Below are 21,867 nucleotides of genomic sequence, written 5' to 3' on the forward strand. Positions count from 1 at the left end.
ATGTATGATAATCTTGGAGCTCAAGCTGGGGTGCGGACACCATCTTCCAACACACAGTCAAATCCTTTTGGAAGTACATTCTATGGTGCTAGTTCAGGATTTATCAGAGGTGGACTGGGTGCTCATTGATTTTATATTACTTCGAATTTAGTAAAAGATACTTAACTAGACATTATTTCTCGTGAGAACGATGCTCTTAACGCACAAATTTTATTACTTGTACAATGATCTCGTACGCTTGCGGATTTCACACGAACAAGTTTTTGGCAACCTCCAAACTTGAATCTTTGTTTGTCCTCAAACAAAATTACAATCCAGCAAACATACAAACACACAGTGCTTATTACCTAATTGACGGCCAGTTAATCAAACAATGTAAAATGATTTAGCTAGCTAACTCGACTTTTTATCTCAAGATTGAAATCATAAAATCAAATCTGTGCACAGCTTCAAAATCACAATATAGAAATTAAAATCTACTTTTCCAAATGTAAAATTGACAAGTGTGTGTGTGGAGAATTAAGCATAGTATCATGAATTCACAAGTAGTTTCAATTCCCGGTCCTCAATGGTCAAATATGTCCTTTCCTCACTTGTAAGACTCACATACCCCCAAAACTGATTCTTTTCGTTATTTTCAAGTGTGTGACTTAAGGTTGAATTTTTATACTATCCTCACCTCTCTAGTTTAGGTAAATCTCACTAATTGCAAGTCGATATATCAATAAATAAAGATTCTCCATTGTTTGATTGCTTCAATCTCCAGAACTCAACAAGGCTAATAATCATTTATCAAAAGTCAATTTTCTTAAACAAGTGTTTGGGACTTAATCGAGGTATCCAGTGCGTCTTCTGTTTCATGCACCAATCTTTTCCTTCTCTTTTTTTTTTTCAATTTTTATTTCAACATTTTTTTTGCAGCATTCTCTCAAACTTTCTGAATGACCCCTTTAGCGAGGTTTAAGCCGATGACTCTCTAGTCATTTGACTTTAGGGCACCAGGTTTTAACATTCTTACAGGCTTAATAACTCGAGTCATAAAGGCTACGAAGAGAAATTTTCAAATAAAAAAATATATTTTTTTATATATTGATTAGTGCAATATCCCTTATTAAACACCCATCCAAGTAAACCAGCTTCTAACTTGAGATTTTTACCCAATTTCATCATATTGACCTTAGACAATCAACACAATATATATATATATATTTTACTTAACTAACCGGTGGTTTAGTCATAGGAGAATATGTTTTAGCCGAAACTTAATTTTTACAATGATAATTTTAACAACAATCTTTCGAATACTTTAAATAAAACACTGAATAAAAAAATAACGGAACGTAATTTATTTGAAGAAAACACAACTTGTTCTCGCGTTTAACGTTATTCAAATATTTTAAAGAAATAATATTGAAAACGTTCACAAAAATAAATCTAAATAACTTGTTCACCAGGTTTTCTATGGGCTCGTTGCACCACTCTCCATCTTTTCCATCATCCAAGCCCAAGATAGAATCATATCAATTTGCAGAGAAGGGGTTAAACCCGTGAGTTAAAAAAACTCAATAGATATCATTGGTGCATTCGTGATCAAGCTATACATTTCAAAGCTGTAACTTTATAAACCTTTTCATAGTAGGATTTTCAGTAGAATCTCAAACATGTAGAATCATGACTTAAAACGACGCCTCGACCGGAAGTACATGCCGTACCCGGAGGTACCGTTAGACATGGAGGTGTATGCCGTACCGGAGGTACCATTAGACATACAAACATTAACATAAATCTTCATTTGCTAGAAACTTATAATTTAACATGAATTAACACTTTGCACCTCTACCTACCTTGATTGATGCTTTGAACCTTGTTGAAAAATGCACTCCTTTGATGTTTTAAAAAAAACACTCCGTTGAGAATTGATACTTGGAAAACACTTCTTGATAGCACTAAAACTTCTAGGAAAAACTAATTTTTCTCCCTTTCCTTTCTCTTTTTTCTAGACTTGAAAACTCTCTCTTTTATGCTTAGAATATTTTGTCTTGCCGTGTAAAATGTGTATGCATTGGGGCCTATTTATAGGTGAAAATCTCACAACTTAAGGGCAAGTGAATGGCCTAATACTCATTAATACGGGTACCATTTATGTGGGAGTTATAGGTTTAAAAAGGTGCTAGAAAATCGTGTAGGAATTTGACTTTTCATATTCCGCGTATTTCGATTGATACTGTACAACTTTTAGTATTTCTATCATAATTTCTTCTCCTGATATCCGATTGAGGTAATTCAAAGTGCGTTGGAAAGCTAACTCAAAGAGCTACAACTTTTCTTTAGATATCATTTTTCAAATCGAATGTTTTCTATGTCGTAAATGGGTCTCAAATGAGACTAAAAATCTGAAGTATACTTTAGCCATCCAATATTCATATCTTAGTGCCACTAAAGTGTTTAAAATTATTTGGGGTTCTACATCCCCCACACCTTAATTAAAATTTCGTCTTCGAAATTTACCTTCTGATTGGGCGAATAGTGTTGGATACTTGTTTTTGACTTCCTCTTCTCTTTCCTAAGTGACCTCTTCTATTTCATTATTATTCCATTGTATTTTGACCAATTGAATTTCTTTGTTCCTTAGTTTATGCACCTTTCGATCCAATATCCTAATTGATAACTCTTCATAGGATAAGTCCTTTTGTACTTCCACGGACTAATAGTTCACTACATGATTAGGATCATGCACGTATTTCTTGATCATTGATACATGAAACACATTGTGCACTGCCGATAACCCAAGTGGGAGAGCTAACCGATAGGCTACATTTTCAACCCTATCAAGTATCTCGAATGGTCCGATATAGCGAGGTCGTAGCTTTCCTTTCTTTCCAAACCTAAGTACACCTTTCATCGGTGCCACTTTCAAAAATACTTTTTCTCCAACTTTGAATTCTAAATCCTTCCTCCTTGTATCCGCATAGCTCTTCTATCGATCTTGTGCTGCCTTTATCCTTGCATGGATCTTATCGATTGCCTCAACTGTCATTTCAACTATTTATGGTCCCAAAACTCTCTTCTCCCCGACTTCATCCCAATGAACAGGGGACCTACATCTTCTATCATAGAGAGCTTCGTATGGTGTCATCCCGATAGTTGCTTGGAATCTGTTATTATATGCGAATTCTATTAGGGGTATGTATGACTCCCAACTACCCCCTAGATCCAAAACACATGCTCTCAGCATGTCTTCCAAAGTCTGGATGGTCCTTTCAGATTAACTATCGGACTGAGGGTAATATGTTGTACTAAAGTTCAGCTTCGTTCTCATAGCTCCTTGTAAACTTTTCCAAAATTTGGACGTGAACCTTGGGTCTCTGTCAGACACAATGGACACAGGTACGCCGTGTAATCTCACAACCTCCTTAATGTACAACTGTGCTAATTAGTCTAAACTGAATATCATTTTCACTAGAAGAAAATGAGCTGACTTTGTTAATCGATCCACTATTACCCATACAACGTTGTTTCCTCTTGCTGACTTCGGGAATCAACCACAAAGTCCATTGTGATATTTTCCCATTTCCATTCGGGTATGTCGAGTGGATTTAACAATCCAGACGGTATTTGGTGTTCTGCCTTAACCTGTTGACATACCATGCACTTTTCTACGTACAACCCTATACTTCTTTTCATATTTCTCCACCAAAATATATCTCGGAGGTCTCAATACATTTTTGTACCACCGGGATGTGCGATGTACGGGGTGGAATGGACCTCTTTCAATATCTCGTTTCTCAAGGCTTCATCCTTAGGCACACAAATTCTCCCCTTAAACATCAGTGCCTGATCCGAAGCTATTCCAAAATCCTTTCTCTCATCAGTACCAATTTCATTCTTGATCTTCAACAAGAATGGGTCATTACCTTGTGTCTCTATAATTCGATCTCTAAGAGTAGGTCGAATTATCAAAGTTGCTAGACGAGCAGTGACTTATCCTGGTACGGTAACCACTTCGATCTGCAACTTTTCCAAGTCCTTGACTAACTCCATTTGAAAAGTGGGTAGTGATGCCAACTATCCCATTGATTTTCTACTTAAGGCGTCGGCCACAACATTAGCCTTACCTGGATGGTAATGGATAGTGCAATCGTAATTATTCACCATTTCCAACCATCGTCTTTGTCGCATATTCAATTCCTTCTATGTGAATAAACATTTGAGACTCTTATGATCTGTGTAGATATCGCACTTCCCTCCATACTAGTAGTGTCAACATATCTTCAAGGCGTGTACTACCGCCGCAGGTTCTAAATCATGCATCGGGTAGTTCTGCTCATGTTTCTTCAATTGTCTTGATGTATAGGCTATCACTTTTCCATTCTGTATCAGCACACATCCCAATCCTTACTTGGATGCATCACTGTATATAACAAACCCTTCCGTACCCTCAGGTATTGTTAACACAGGTGCTGATATCAACCTCTGTTTAAGTTCTTGGAAACTTTGTTCAAATTTATCTGTCCATTGAAATTTTACTCCCTTCCTTGTAAGCTGCGACATTGGTCCAGTTATTTTGGAGAATCCTTCTATGAATCTCCGATAATATCCTGCTAATCCTAGAAAGCTCCGTACCTCGCCAGCATTAGTTGGTGCTTTCCAGTTGGTTACTGCTTCCATTTTTGCTGGATCTACCTCGATCCCTTGGGCAATGACTATATGTCCAAGAAATCCAACTCGTTCAAGCTAGAACTCACTCTTCTTGAATTTGGCATACAGCTTCTCCTTGTGTAATACCTCTAATGCTATTCTTAGGTATTCTTCATGTTGCTCCTTACTCTTGAAATATATCAGAATGTCATCAATGAAGACTATGACAAATTTATCCCAAGTACTGATGAAATACACGATTCATCAGGTCCATGAACACTGCAGGTGCATTGGTTAGCCCAAACGGCATCACTATAAACTCGTAGTGTCCATAACGAGTTCTGAAAGCTGTCTTGGGTATATCCTTTGACTTTACTTTCAATTGATGGTATCTCGATCGTAAGTTGATCTTGGAAAATACCTTAGCTCCTTTCAGTTGATCTAACAGATCCTCGATTCTCGGGAGTGGGTACTTATTCTTGATAGTTAATCGATTTAACTCCCTATAATTGACGCACATCCTCATGCTTCCATCCTTTTTCTTCACGAACAACACCGGCGCACCCCATGGAGATACACTTGGCCGTATAAAGTCCATATCTAGGAGTTCTTGCAACTACTTCTTTAACTTTTGTAGTTCCTTCGGGGCTATTCGGTATGAGGCTTTTGACACTAGTGCCGCTCCGAGATTTAGGTCTATCATGAATTTCACTTGCCTATCTGGTGGAATACCAGATAGATCTTCTGGAAACACATCTACGAATTCTCGTACTATTGGTACGTCTTCAACCTTTATCGTCTCCTGTTTCCCTCCTGAAATATTTACTAAATATCCTTGATATATTTCTTTTCTCAACATCTTCTCAGCTTGTAAAGCTGATACTAGTCTTACAACCCAACCAATCCATGCCTAGTATTATATCAAAATCCTTCATTTCTATCATGTATAGGTTCGCTTCCATTGGTTTTCCCTCAACTTCAATACTTACTGATTTGGCTATTCTATCAGTACTCAAAAGGTTGCCTGAAGGAATGCTAACCTCTAATGTACCTTCCAACTCATCACAGGTAATACTAGATTTAGCCATAAAAGTTGTCGATACAAAGGAGTGTGTGGCTCCTGAATTAAACAATATATAAGCAGGCGTATTGGCTATCAATAAAGTACCTACTATGACGTTCGAGTTTTCCTTTGCATCTTTTTGAGTCATTGCAAAAACTCGTACTCTCCCTTTCTGGTTCTGGTAATTGTTATCATCCTTCTTCGGGGTAAATGTGGGGCAATCCTTAAAAATATGCCCTAGCTTGCCACATCTGAAACAGACATTCTTCCCTTGCAAACACACGCCACGATGCGTCTTTCCACACTTAGGACATGGCTATATAACTGGCACAATGCTCTTGTTGGCATTGGCTCCGCCATTAGCTTTCTTGTTCTGCAACTTGTCCTTTCCCTTGTCCTGGCCATTCCATTTCCTTTTACCCATACTGTCATTGTCCGATTGATTGAATAGTTGACTATATTGCTCGGCGCTAGTCTTCTGGCACCAGATAGAATGAGCTCTTTCCAGCAGTTCATGGTATGAGGTGAAACGATGGGACATAATTATCATGCTTATATCTGGGTTCAACCCTTGTTCAAACCTCCTGACTTTCTTGTCCTCCGTATCCACCAGATGTGGAGCATACCTTGAAAGTTGGTCAAACTTTCTTTCATACTCAGTCAGGAACATAGTCCTTTGCTTGAGTTGGAGAAATTCACTTTCTTTGGGATCTCTCAAAGACTGTGGGAAGTACTTGTCCATTACTTCCTCTTTAAATCGCTCCCAAGTCAATTCCGCTTGTTGCTCTGGGGTCCTCGTCCTTGACATCGAGTCCCACCAGTGGCTTGCATCACCAGAGAACATAAACTCAGCACACTGGACCTTCTGGGCATCCGTGCAGCCTATTAATTGGAATATTCTCTTCAACTTACGAAGCCACTCCTCTGCTGCAAGTGGATCAGCTGCTCCATTTAAGGTAGGGGGCTTGTGTCTTCTAAATTGCTCCACCACTGAAGCATGGGTTAGAGAAGCATTAGGAGCTAGTGGTAGGGGTTGCGCCTGGTTCGGGTTTTGCCTGCCAAGGTCTTGGACCGCTTGGAGGAGATCTCTAATCAAGTTGGTTTGGTTTGCGCGGGCCATTTTCCTTTAGACAAAACGTATGGTTCTTATTAGTTTCATACTTCAAATTCTAACAAAGAAGATAAAGTTTTATTTCTTGACATAAAGGAAGTTATTACAAGGATTTAAATCTAATCTCCATAAGTTTTACGGATCTTCTTTGGTGGAGCCTCATCTCCAGAGGAGTCTTCCACCTCAGGTCCGGATTCTATGTCCATCTCAACCTGTGGCTCAGGCTCAGGATCATTCCCTTCTTCAGGCTCTTCTTCTTTATCAAGTTCAATTACTATCTCCGGTTGAAGTTCTAAGTTTTCCCTCCATAGGTCTAGGAGTGATTGGCAATACACTTTAAATTCAAATATATTTGGGTGCTCCTCTAGCATTATATCCCTAACCATGACTCCCATATCTCCCCATTGAGGTGGAAGGGAGTGTATGATGTTATTTATAACCTCAATATGCGTTATCTCCATTCCAGTGTTCACCGCTGTCATGCATCTCTCATTGACATCATGTACATGTTTGTCAAGTGGACGGAGCAGATCAGTCACGTAATTCTCATAGGACTGAATGGCGATTCTACGGTTCAATGCTCCTCTATATGCCCTAGCCGTTCTACGAGCCATATCTGTTGCATTTTCACATATCATACACTTTTTTTTACTCTTGGAAAAATGGTTACTGTTACATAAAATTCTACCTATAAATTCTAGCCCAATGCGTATCTTTTGAAAAAAAAAACACATCTTTCAAATCATTTCTAACTGGCATAGTATATCTTTGAAAATAAGCATAAGTTGTACCATAGCATTGCAAAGTATCATAACATAGTCTTTTCATGAAAACATTAACTTTGAACATACTTGGGCCGTAGGATGAGACTGATGGATGGATGCAAGATGCCATGGAGTATCTTAGAATTTTTCATTTTTTTTATTTTTTATTTTTTTAAAAAAAAATACTTGGTCTACAGAACCGCTAAACCGTGCTCTGATACCACGCTGTAACGCCCCGACCCCTTGTGGACCGGAACGTTACTTATTTTACTTAACTAACCGGTGGTTTAGTTATAGGAGAATATGTTTTAGCGTAAACTTAATTTTTACAATGATAATTTTAACAACAACATTTCGAATATTTTAAATAAAACACTGAATAAAGAAATAACGGAACGTAATTTATTTGAAAAAAACACAAATTGTTCTCACGTTCAATGTTATTCAAATACTTTAAAAATAACATTGAAAACGTTCACAAAAATAAATCTAAATAACTTGTTCACCGGGTTTTCCATGGGCTCGTTGCACCACTCTTCATCTTTTCCATCATCTAGGCCCAAGGTAGAATCATATCAATCTGTAGAGAAGGGGTTAAACCCGTGAGTTAAAAAAACTCAATAGATATGATTAGTGCATTCGTGATCAAGTTATACATTTCAAAACTGTAACTTTATAAACCTTTTCATAGTAGAATTTTCGGTAGAATCCCAAACACGTAGAGTCATGACTTAACACGACGCCTCGACTGGAAGTACATGCCGTACCCGGATGTACCATTAGACATGGAAGTATATGCCGTACCGGAGGTACCATTAGACATACAAACATTAACATAAATCTTCATTTGCTAGAAATTTATAACTTAACACAAGTTAACACTTTGCACATCTACCTACCTTAATTGATGCTTTGAATCTTGTTGAAAAATGCACTCCTTTGATGTTTAAAAAAAATACTCCGTTGAGAATTGATGCTTGGAAAACACTTCTTGATAGCACCAAAACTTCTAGGAAAAACTAATTTTCCTCCCTCTCCTTTCTCTTTTTTTTAGACTTGAAAACTCTCTTTTTTATGCTTAGAATATTTTGTCTTGCTGTGTAAAATGTGTATGTATTGGGGCCTATTTATAGGTGAAAATCTCACAACTTAAGGGCAAGTGAAGGGCCTAATATTCATTAATATGGGTGTCATTTATGTGGGAGTTATAGGTTTAAGAAGGTTCTAGAACATCGTGTAGGAATTTGACTTTTCATATTCTGCGTACTTCGATTGATGCTGTACAGCTTTTAGTATTTCTATCATAACTTCTTCTCTCGATATCCGATTGACGTAATTCAAAGTGCGTTGGAAAGTTAACTCAAAAGATACAACTTTTCTTTAGATATCATTTTTCAAATCAAATGTTTTCTATGTCGTAAATGGGTCTCAAATGAGACTAAAAATCTGAAGTATATTTTAGCCATTCAATATTCATGTCTTAGTGCCACTAAGGTGTTTAAAATTATTTGGGGTTCTACACCATTTATCTCAAAATCTTTCTACAACAGTGAAATCCTCCAAATTATTCTAAATTTGGTCTAAGGATGTAACATATAGTCGTTTTGGGTTTAACATCTATGGTCCGCTATTTCAACCTATCCAATTATGAAATCAACTCACTCTTACACAATGCTTAACTTAATTCATGTGCTCAATATATATCAACTTCACATGGAAAAGCAAAAATTAACTTAAGTATGCAACCTATTCACCATTCATTGATCAATTCATAATTCAATAAATACATTATTACCAGTCAGGCTAACTAACTCACACAAGCACACAAAAAGAAAATATTTTTGAAAATTTTAAATTTTTTTTCTTTTATCTTTTTGTATTTTTAATATTTAAAACAATAAAACATACACAAAAACACACAAAACAAATGAAAACTCATATTTTTCACTCCCAAACTTAAATTAGACATTGTCCTCAATGTCTTAAATCATACGTCCGCATATAAGGGGTGGGGGAAAAAATTAAGAAAAGACTCCCCTGATATGGCAATGAAATTCAATGGCTAGCTTTTCCTTATCTCCCGTTGTTTCCTTGGTAATGATTGGTTCAAGTGTTTCATAACGTCATGTTTCTGCACAATGCAGATAAATAAAGCATTAAGACACAAAAGATCTGGAACAAGTGTTTCTTGGCTCAAACATCAATAAACCAACAAGTAACCTAAGGAAAAATGTGATATGGATGATAATTCCCTAATTAAAACCATAAAAATAAACTAAATTATCATATAAGTAGAAAGCAAAATAAATAAAAGGGATAGAAAGATTGGGTTGCCTCCCAACAAGCGCTTATTTATAGTCTTTATCTTGACTTTATTGTTTCAGCATCATGAAATTTTGAAGAACGCTTTTGATGCCTTGCTTAGTTTGCCCCTTTTGATTTTGCTCCACTCGTCGTTGATTCTACAAATTTTAGCACTGTCCCTTCCAATATTATAAGACTTGCCTATCTCATCCGATTCAAGTTCAACTATGTAGACTTCTTCCTCCTCTTCGAGTTTAATTACAAATTCAATGATAGGGCAATCAATGAAGTCGACAGAGTGTGAGTTAACGTCTTCTTCATTAATTACCTCTCCTTCATTTTGTTCATTTGTAATTGAACTTTTATCGTCTTCGTTCTTGTCTTCCATAATTGATATATCCTCGAGTTGAATGGCTGGTTCACAATCTACATCTACGGGCAATGAAAACTCTTTTCTTTCAAACTTCTTGAGTGGATTATACCCCCACCTTTTAAATTCGATCCAGAATATGTCATCTCCCACGCATATTTTATTTTCATCTAATTTGGCAAGATCAGTGTAGTATTTTGCAATTACCTCCTCGTTCAACATGCAAGGACTAACTCCCACAAGCGTGTCTGAAGGGACACACTCGCCCACAGGCATGTAGTCTTCATTAGCATTGTCAAATGCTAATCTTCAACATCGCAAGTATTGTTGAAATCGCAAGAGCTTGAGCTTTCCTGGGTCAGTGCATGTATACAAGCAGTTACCAATATAATGCACTCTATAGCAGAACTCACAATATATATCTTCTTCCTCATCGTACATGCCGAGATTAATTATTGCAAAAATAATTCTACTATATCAACATCAGAATCATGCATATGCTACTGAACAGCACCTGGAAAGAATACCAAATAAGAGAGATCAGGGTGGGTAGCTAAATTCAACAAAAAATAAAAAAATAATAATAATAAAGTGAAAAAAATCGAATCTAATATAAAATACTAAACTAAAATTAAATCAGTTATTCCCCGACAACGGCGCCAAAAACTTGTTCGTGTGAAACCCGCAAGCGTACGGGATCGTTGTACAAGTAATAAAATTTGTGAGTTAAGAGTATCGTTCCTATAAGGAATAAGGTCTAATATTTAGTTAAGTAGCTTTTACTAAATTCGAAGTAATATAAAATAAAAAAAAGTTGTGATTTGTATGTTTTCTATGCTAATATTAAATTAAGAAAGCAAATAAAATATTTATTTAATATGTGAATATTTGTATTGGAATCGTGAATCCCCCTATTGCCATTTAATTCAACTCTTAATTTATAATCTAGTAAATTCTTGCATTCAAGACAATCGATAATCCACTTTTATTCAATATTCTTTCCCAAAATATATTAAACCTATGTTTAACACGACCCGATCCTATTTCTAGTCCGAATTCATATGAAAAACATGCATTGATTCACAGGATTTATCACACATGATTGCACATGTCATAGATATTATTCCTAACACCTAATGTTCATGTGTTGATTTTACCGCGTTCTAGACNTTTTAAAAAAAACACTCCGTTGAGAATTGATACTTGGAAAACACTTCTTGATAGCACTAAAACTTCTAGGAAAAACTAATTTTCCTCCCTTTCCTTTCTCTTTTTTCTAGACTTGAAAACTCTCTCTTTTATGCTTAGAATATTTTGTCTTGCTGTGTAAAATGTGTATGCATTGGGGCCTATTTATAGGTGAAAATCTCACAACTTAAGGGCAAGTGAAGGGCCTAATACTCATTAATACGGGTACCATTTATGTGGGAGTTATAGGTTTAAAAAGGTGCTAGAAAATCGTGTAGTAATTTGACTTTTCATATTCTGCGTATTTCGATTGATACTGTACAACTTTTAGTATTTCTATCATAACTTTTTCTCCTGATATCCGATTGAGGTAATTCAAAGTGCGTTGGAAAGCTAACTCAAAGAGCTACAACTTTTCTTTAGATATCATTTTTCAAATCGAATGTTTTCTATGTCGTAAATGGGTCTCAAATGAGACTAAAAATCTAAAGTATACTTTAGCCATCCAATATTCATATTTTAGTGCCACTAAAGTGTTTAAAATTATTTGGGGTTCTACATCCCCCACACCTTAATTAAAATTTCGTCCTCGAAATTTACCTTCTGATTGGGCGAATAGTGTTGGATACTTGTTTTTGACTTCCTCTTTTCTTTCCTAAGTGACCTCTTCTATTTCATTATTATTCCATTGTATTTTGACCAATTGAATTTCTTTGTTCCTTAGTTTATGCACCTTTCGATCCAATATCCTAATTGGTAACTCTTCATAGGATAAGTCCTTTTGTACTTCCACGGACTAATAGTTCACTACATGATTAGGATCATGCACGTATTTCTTGATCATTGATACATGAAACACATTGTGCACTGCCGATAACCCAAGTGGGAGAGCTAACCGATAGGCTACATTTTCAACCCTATCAAGTATCTCGAATGGTCCGATATAGCGAGGTCGTAGCTTTCCTTTCTTTCCAAACCTAAGTACACCTTTCATCGGTGCCACTTTCAAAAATACTTTTTCTCCAACTTTGAATTCTAAATCCTTCCTCCTTGTATCCGCATAGCTCTTCTATCGATCTTGTGCTGCCTTTATCCTTGCATGGATCTTATCGATTGCCTCAACTGTCATTTCAACTATTTATGGTCCCAAAACTCTCTTCTCCCCGACTTCATCCCAATGAACAGGGGACCTACATCTTCTATCATAGAGAGCTTCGTATGGTGTCATCCCGATAGTTGCTTGGAATCTGTTATTATATGTGAATTCTACTAGGGGTATGTATGACTCCCAACTACCCCCTAGATCCAAAACACATGCTCTCAGCATGTCTTCCAAAGTTTGGATGGTCCTTTTAGATTAACTATCGGACTGAGGGTAATATGTTGTACTAAAGTTCAGCTTCGTTCTCATAGCTCCTTGTAAACTTTTCCAAAATTTGGACGTGAACCTTGGGTCTCTGTCAGACACAATGGACACAGGTACGCCGTGTAATCTCACAACCTCCTTAATGTACAACTGTGCTAATTAGTCTAAACTGAATATTATTTTCACTAGAAGAAAATGAACTGACTTTGTTAATCGATCCACTATTACCCATACAACGTTGTTTCCTCTTGCTGACTTCGGGAATCAACCACAAAGTCCATTGTGATATTTTCCCATTTCCATTCGGGTATGTCGAGTGGATTTAACAATTCAGACGGTCTTTGGTGTTCTGCCTTAACCTGTTGACATACCATGCACTTTTCTACGTACAACCCTATACTTCTTTTCATATTTCTCCACCAAAATATATCTCGGAGGTCTCAATACATTTTTGTACCACCGGGATGTACGATGTACGGGGTGGAATGGACCTCTTTCAATATCTCGTTTCTCAAGGCTTCATCCTTAGGCACACAAATTCTCCCCTTAAACATCAGTGCCTGATCCGAAGCTATTCTAAAATCCTTTCTCTCATCAGTACCAATTTTATTCTTGATCTTCAACAAGAATGGGTCATTACCTTGTGTCTCTATAATTCGATCTCTAAGAGTAGGTCGAATTATCAAAGTTGCTAGACGAGCAGTGCCTTATCCTGGTATGGTAACCACTTCGATCTGCAACTTTTCCAAGTCCTTGACTAACTCCATTTGAAAAGTGGGTAGTGATGCCAACTATCCCATTGATTTTCTACTTAAGGCGTTGGCCACAACATTAGCCTTACCTGGATGGTAATGGATAGTGCAATCGTAATCATTCACCATTTCCAACCATCGTCTTTGTCGCATATTCAATTCCTTCTATGTGAATAAACATTTGAGACTCTTATGATCTGTGTAGATATCGCACTTCCCTCCATACAAGTAGTATCAACATATCTTCAAGGCGTGTACTATCGCCTCAAGTTCTAAATCATGCATCGGGTAGTTCTGCTCATGTTTCTTCAATTGTCTTGATGTATAGGCTATCACTTTTCCATTTTGTATCAGCACACATCCCAATCCTTACTTGGATGCATTACTGTATATAACAAACCCTTCCGTACCCTCAGGTATTGTTAACACGGGTGCTGATATCAACCTCTGTTTAAGTTCTTGGAAACTTTGTTCAAATTTATCTGTCCATTGAAATTTTACTCCCTTCCTTGTAAGTTGCGACATTGGTCCAGTTATTTTGGAGAATCCTTCTATGAATCTCCGATAATATCCTGCTAATCCTAGAAAGCTCCATACCTCGCCAGCATTAGTTGGTGCTTTCCAGTTGGTTACTGCTTCCACTTTTGCTGGATCTACCTCAATCCCTTGGGCAATGACTATATGTCCAAGAAATCCAACTCGTTCAAGCTAGAACTCACTCTTCTTGAATTTGGCATACAACTTCTCCTTGTGTAATACCTCTAATGCTATTCTTAGGTATTCTTCATGTTGCTCCTTACTCTTGAAATATATCAGAATGTCATCAATGAAGACTATGACAAATTTATCCCAAGTACTGATGAAATACACGATTCATCAGGTCCATGAACACTGCAGGTGCATTGGTTAGCCCAAACGGCATCACTATAAACTCGTAGTGTCCATAACGAGTTCTGAAAGCTGTCTTGGGTATATCCTTTGACTTTACTTTCAATTGATGGTATCCCGATCGTAAGTTGATCTTGGAAAATACCTTAGCTCCTTTCAGTTGATCTAACAGATCCTCGATTCTCGGGAGTGGGTACTTATTCTTGATAGTTAATCGATTTAACTCCCTATAATTGACGCACATCCTCATGCTTCCATCCTTTTTCTTCACGAACAACACCGGCGCACCCCATGGAGATACACTTGGCCGTATAAAGTTCATATCTAGGAGTTCTTGCAACTACTTCTTTAACTTTTGTAGTTCCTTCGGGGCTATTCGGTATGAGGCTTTTGACACTGGTGCCGCTCCGAGATTTAGGTCTATCATGAATTCCACTTGCCTGTCTGGTAGAATACCAGATAGATCTTCTGGAAACACATCTACGAATTCTCGTACTATTGGTACGTCTTCAACCTTTATCGTCTCCTGTTTCCCTCCTGAAATATTTACTAAATATCCTTGATATATTTCTTTTCTCAACATCTTCTCAGCTTGTAAAGCTGATACTAGTCTTACAACCCAACCAATCCATGCCTAGTATTATATCAAAATCCTTCATTTCTATCATGTATAGGTTCGCTTCCATTGGTTTTCCCTCAACTTCAATACTTACTGATTTGGCTATTCTATCAGTACTCAAAGGGTTGCCTGAAGGAATGCTAACCTCTAATGTACCTTCCAACTCATCACAGGTAATACTAGATTTAGCCATAAAAGTTGTCGATACAAAGGAGTGTGTGGCTCCTGAATTAAACAATATATAAGCAGGCGTATTGGCTATCAATAAAGTACCTACTATGACGTTTGAGTTTTCCTTTGCATCTTTCTGAGTCATTGCAAAAACTCGTACTCTCCCTTTCTGGTTCTGGTCATTGTTATCATCCTTCTTCGGCGTAAATGTGGGGCAATCCTTAAAAATATGCCCTGGCTTGCCACATCTGAAACAGACATTCTTCCCTTGCAAACACACGCTACGATGCGTCTTTCCACACTTAGGACATGGCTATATAACTGGCACAATGCTCTTGTTGGCATTGGCTCCGCCATTAGCCTTCTTGTTCTGCCACTTGTCCTTTCCCTTGTCCTGGCCATTCCATTTCCTTTTACCCATACTGTCATTGTCCGATTGATTGAATAGTTGACTATATTGCTCGGCGCTAGTCTTCTGGCACCAGATAGAATGAGCTCTTTCCAGCAGTTCATGGTATGAGGTGAAACGATGGGACATATTATCATGCTTATATCTGGGTTCAACCCTTGTTCAAACCTCCTAACTTTCTTGTCCTCCGTATCCACCAGATGTGGAGCATACCTTGAAAGTTGGTCAAACTTTCTTTCATACTCAGTTAGGAACATAGTCCTTTGCTTGAGTTGGAGAAATTCACTTTCTTTGTGATCTCTCAAAGACTGTGGGAAGTACTTGTCCATTACTTCCTCTTTAAATCGCTCCCAAGTCAATTCCGCTTGTTGCTCTGGGGTCCTCGTCCTTGACATCGAGTCTCACCAGTGGCTTGCATCACCAGAGAACATAAACTGAGCACACTGGACCTTCTGGGCATCCGTGCAGCCTATTAATTGGAATATTCTCTTCAACTTACGAAGCCACTCCTCGGCTGCAAGTGGATCAGCTGCTCCATTGAAGGTAGGGGGCTTGTGTCTTCTAAATTGCTCCACCACTGAAGCATGGGTTGGAGGAGCATTAGGAGCTAGTGGTAGGGGTTGCGCCTGGTTCGGGTTTTGCCTGCCAAGGTCTTGGACCACTTGGAGGAGATCTCTAATCAAGTTGGTTTGGTTTGCGCGGGCCATTTTCCTTTAGACAAAACGTATGGTTCTTATTAGTTTCACACTTCAAATTCTAACAAAGAAGATAAAGTTTTATTTCTTGACATAAAGGAAGTTATTACAAGGATTTAAATCTAATCTCTATAAGTTTTACGGATCTTCTTTGGTGGAGCCTCATCTCCAGAGGAGTCTTCTACCTCAGGTCCGGATTCTATGTCCATCTCAACCTGTGGCTCAGGCTCAGGATCATTCCCTTCTTCAGGCTCTTCTTCTTTATCAAGTTCAATTACTATCTCCGGTTGAAGTTCTAAGTTTTCCCTCCATAGGTCTAGGAGTGATTGGCAATACACTTCAAATTCAAATATATTTGGGTGCTCCTCTAGCATTATATCCCTAACCGTGACTCCCATATCTCCCCATTGAGGTGGAAGGGAGTGTATGATGTTATTTATAACCTCAATATGCGTTATCTCCATTCCAGCGTTCACCGCTGTCATGCATCTCTCATTGACATCATGTACATGTTTGTCAAGTGGACGGAGCAGATCAGTCACGTAATTCTCATAGGACTGAATGGCGATTCTACGGTTCAATGCTCCTCTATATGCCCTAGCCGTTCTATGAGCCATATCTGTTGCATTTTCACATATCATACACTTTTTTTTACTCTTGGAAAAATGGTTACTGTTACATAAAATTCTACCTATAAATTCTAGCCCAATGCGTATCTTTTGAAAAAAAAAACACATCTTTCAAATCATTTCTAACTGGCATAGTATATCTTTGAAAATAAGCATAAGTTGTACTATAGCATCGCAAAGTATCATAACATAGTCTTTTCATGAAAACATTAACTTTGAACATACTTGGGCCGTAAGATGAGATTGATGGATGGATGCAAGATGCCATGGAGTATCTTAGAATTTTTCATTTTTTTTATTTTTTATTTTTTTAAAAAAAATACTTGGTCTACAGAACCGCTAAACCGTGCTCTGATACCACGCTGTAACGCCCCGACCCCTTGTGGACCGGAACGTTACTTATTTTACTTAACTAACCGGTGGTTTAGTTATAAGAGAATATGTTTTAGCGGAAACTTAATTTTTACAATGATAATTTTAACAACAACATTTCGAATATTTTAAATAAAACACTGAATAAAAAAATAACGGAACGTAATTTATTTGAAGAAAACACAAATTGTTCTCACGTTCAGCGTTATTCAAATACTTTAAAAAATAACATTGAAAACGTTCACAAAAATAAATCTAAATAACTTGTTCACCGGATTTTCCATGGGCTTGTTGCACCACTCTTCATCTTTTCCATCATCTAGGCCCAAGGTAGAATCATATCAATCTGTAGAGAACGGTTAAACCCATGAGTTAAAAAAACTCAATAGATATGATTAGTGCATTCGTGATCAAGTTATACATTTCAAAACTGTAACTTTATAAACCTTTTCATAGTAGGATTTTCGGTAGAATCCCAAACACGTAGAGTTATGACTTAACACGACGCCTCGACTGGAAGTACATGCCGTACCCGGATGTACCATTAGAGATGGAAGTATATGCCGTACCGGAGGTACCATTAGACATACAAACATTAACATAAATCTTCATTTGCTAGAAATTTATAACTTAACACAAGTTAACACTTTGCACATCTACCTACCTTAATTGATGCTTTGAATCTTGTTGAAAAATGCACTCCTTTGATGTTTAAAAAAAACACTCCGTTAAGAATTGATGCTTGGAAAAACTTCTTGATAGCACCAAAACTTCTAGGAAAAACTAATTTTCCTCCCTCTCCTTTCTCTTTTTTTTTAGACTTGAAAACTCTCTTTTTTATGCTTAGAATATTTTGTCTTGCTGTGTAAAATGTGTATGCATTGGGGCCTATTTATAGGTGAAAATCTCACAACTTAAGGGCAAGTGAAGGGCCTAATACTCATTAATATGGGTGTTATTTATGTGGGAGTTATAGGTTTAAGAAGGTGCTAGAACATCGTGTAGGAATTTGACTTTTCATATTCTGCGTACTTCGATTGATGCTGTACAGCTTTTAGTATTTCTATCATAACTTCTTCTCTCGATATCCGATTGACGTAATTCAAAGTGCGTTGGAAAGTTAACTCAAAGAGATACAACTTTTCTTTAGATATCATTTTCCAAATCGAATGTTTTCTATGTCGTAAATGGGTCTCAAATGAGACTAAAAATCTGAAGTATATTTTAGTCATCCAATATTCATGTCTTAGTGCCACTAAGGTGTTTAAAATTATTTGGAGTTCTACACCATTTATCTCAAAATCTTTCTACAACAGTGAAATCCTCCAAATTATTCTAAATTTGGTCTAAGGATGTAACATATAGTCGTTTTGGGTTTAACATCTATGGTCCGCTATTTCAATCTATCCAATTATGAAATCAACTCACTCTTACACAATGCTTAACTTAATTCATGTGCTCAATATATATCAACTTCACATGGAAAAACAAAAATTAACTTAAGTATGCAACCTATTCACCATTCATAGATCAATTCATAATTCAATAAATACATTATTATCAGTCAGGCTAACTAACTCACACAAGCACACAAAAAGAAAATATTTTTGAAAATTTTAATTTTTTTTTCTTTTATCTTTTTGTATTTTTAATATTTAAAACAATAAAACATACACAAAAACACACAAAACAAATGAAAACTCATATTTTTCACTCCCAAACTTAAATTAGACATTGTCCTCAATGTCTTAAATCATACGTCCGCATATAAGGGGTGGGGGAAAAAATTAAGAAAAGACTCCCCTGATATGACAATGAAATTCAATGGCTAGCTTTTCCTTATCTCCCGTTGTTTCCTTGGTAATGATTGGTTCAAGTGTTTCATAACGTCATGTTCCTGCACAATGCAGATAAATAAAGCATTAAGACACAAAAGATGTGGAACAAGTGTTTCTTGGCTCAAACATCAATAAACCAACAAGTAACCTAAGGAAAAATGTGATATGGATGATAATTCCCTAATTAAAACCATAAAAATAAACTAAATTATCATATAAGTAGAAAGCAAAATAAATAAAAGGGATAGAAAGATTGGGTTGCCTCCCAACAAGCGCTTATTTATAGTCTTTATCTTGACTTTATTGTTTCAGCATCATGAAATTTTGAAGAACGCTTTTGATGCCTTGCTTAGTTTGCCCCTTTTGATTTTGCTCCACTCTTCGTTGATTCTACAAATTTTAGCACTGTCCCTTCCAATATTATAAGACTTGCCTATCTCATCCGATTCAAGTTCAACTATGTAGACTTCCTCCTCTTCGAGTTTAATTACAAATTCAATGATAGGGCAATCAATGAAGTCAACAGAGTGTGAGTTAACGTCTTCTTCATTAATTACCTCTCCTTCATTTTGTTCATTTGTAATTGAACTTTTATCGTCTTCGTTCTTGTCTTCCATAATTGATATATCCTCGGGTTGAATGGCTGGTTCACAATCTACATCTACGGGCAATGAAAACTCTTTTCTTTCAAACTTCTTGAGTGGATTATACCCCCACCTTTTAAATTCGATCCAGAATATGTCATCTCTCACGCATATTTATTTTCATCTAATTTGGCAAGATCAGTGTAGTATTTTGCAATTACCTCCTCGTTCAACATGCAAGGACTAACTCCCACAAGCGTGTCTGAAGGGACACACTTGCCCACAGGCATGTAGTCTTCATTAGCATTGTCAAATGCTAATCTTCAACATCGCAAGTATTGTTGAAATCGCAAGAGCTTGAGCTTTCCTGGGTCAGTGCATGTATACAAGCAGTTACCAATATAATGCACTCTATAGCAGAACTCACAATATATATCTTCTTCCTCATCGTACATGTCGAGATTAATTATTGCAAAAATAATTCTACTATATCAACATCAGAATCATGCATATGCTACTGAACAGCACCTGGAAAGAATACCAAATAAGAGAGATCAGGGTGGGTAGCTAAATTCAACAAAAAATAAAAAAATAATAATTATAAAGTGAAAAAAATCGAATCTAATATAAAATACTAAACTAAAATTAAATCAGTTATTCCCCGACAACGGCGCCAAAAACTTGTTCGTGTGAAACCCGCAAGCGTTCGGGATCGTTGTACAAGTAATAAAATTTGTGAGTTAAGAATATCGTTCCTACAAGGAATAAGGTCTAATATTTAGTTAAGTAGTTTTTACTAAATTCGAAGTAATATAAAATAAAAAAAAAGTTGTGATTTGTATGTTTTCTATGCTAATATTAAATTAAGAAAGCAAATAAAATATTTATTTAATATGTGAATATTTGTATTGGAATCGTGAATCCCCCTATTGCCATTTAATTCAACTCTTAATTTATAATCTAGTAAATTCATGCATTCAAGACAATCGATAATCCACTTTTATTCAATATTCTTCCCAAAATATATTAAACCTATGTTTAACACGACCCGATCCTATTTCTAGTCCGAATTCATATGAAAAACATGCATTGATTCACATGATTTATCACACATGATTGCACATGTCATAGATATTATTCCTAACACCTAATGTTCATGTGTTGATTTTACCGCGTTCTAGACTTATTGTGAGTATTCCTACACTACAACAAGCATCTTACTATCTAATTGGTGATCAAGCAATTAAATAGTTCAATGGGAATGCAAAACCAATCAAGAAAAAAATATGAAATACTAAATTAATTATCTTGAATTAAAATAAACAAACGATAGGGTTCATCATTCATCCAATATAATGAAAAACTAGCATAACATATTAATATATAAATTACAAGAAGAATAATAGAAAAATATCACCCGAATCATGAAAGAATAGAAAAGATGTTGATCTTCACGTCCAAAGTTAAATTCTTCAAAACTTGTTGTAATTGAATTTCAACTCCTTGCTATGGCTTGATCTTCGATCTCAAAATATAGCAATTGGCCCTTGTTCTTGATGGATTTGATGAAACTATTGTGTATGAAGAGGCAAGAGAGAGACCCCTTCATTGCTGCCCATATCTTGTATTTTTTTTTGATGAAATTAGGTCAAAATTCATGTCCAAATTGTCTTCCAAAAGAGTTTGAATCAAATAAGGAAAGTTGCCTTCGCGCGCACATAATTTTGTCTCTGCACAGCTTTCAGTATTTTGATCATAACTTTCTCTATCGGTGTTCGATTCAGGTTATTCAAAGTGCATTGGAAAGCTAATTAAAAGATATACAATTCTTCTAGAAATAAAATTTTTCCAATTCAAACGTTCTCTATCCGAAAAATGGGTCTCAAATTGATCAAACATCTTGAAAATATCTTATATGATTGGAAGTCGATTTATGGTAATATTCTAATCATATCCCTTTCCTTTTTGACTCCAATTTGCATTCAATTGACTCCTATCAATCTTCAAAATATCTTTTGTGGTCCAAATTAACCATTAAATATTTACACTTTGGTCCCCATACTTTGGATTTGTTTCATTTAGCCATTTATCATTCTTTTTTCCAAT

At 36.4% G+C, this 21,867-nt stretch overlaps 1 pseudogene; it reads left to right on the forward strand.

The window, feature by feature from the left end:
- LOC111385212 overlaps positions 1-21,867 on the forward strand; it is a 27,382-nt pseudogene continuing 5,515 nt past the window's right edge.

Source organism: Olea europaea, unplaced genomic scaffold (genome assembly GCF_002742605.1).
Source record: "Olea europaea var. sylvestris unplaced genomic scaffold, O_europaea_v1 scaffold311, whole genome shotgun sequence".
Lineage (NCBI taxonomy): Eukaryota > Viridiplantae > Streptophyta > Magnoliopsida > Lamiales > Oleaceae > Olea > Olea europaea.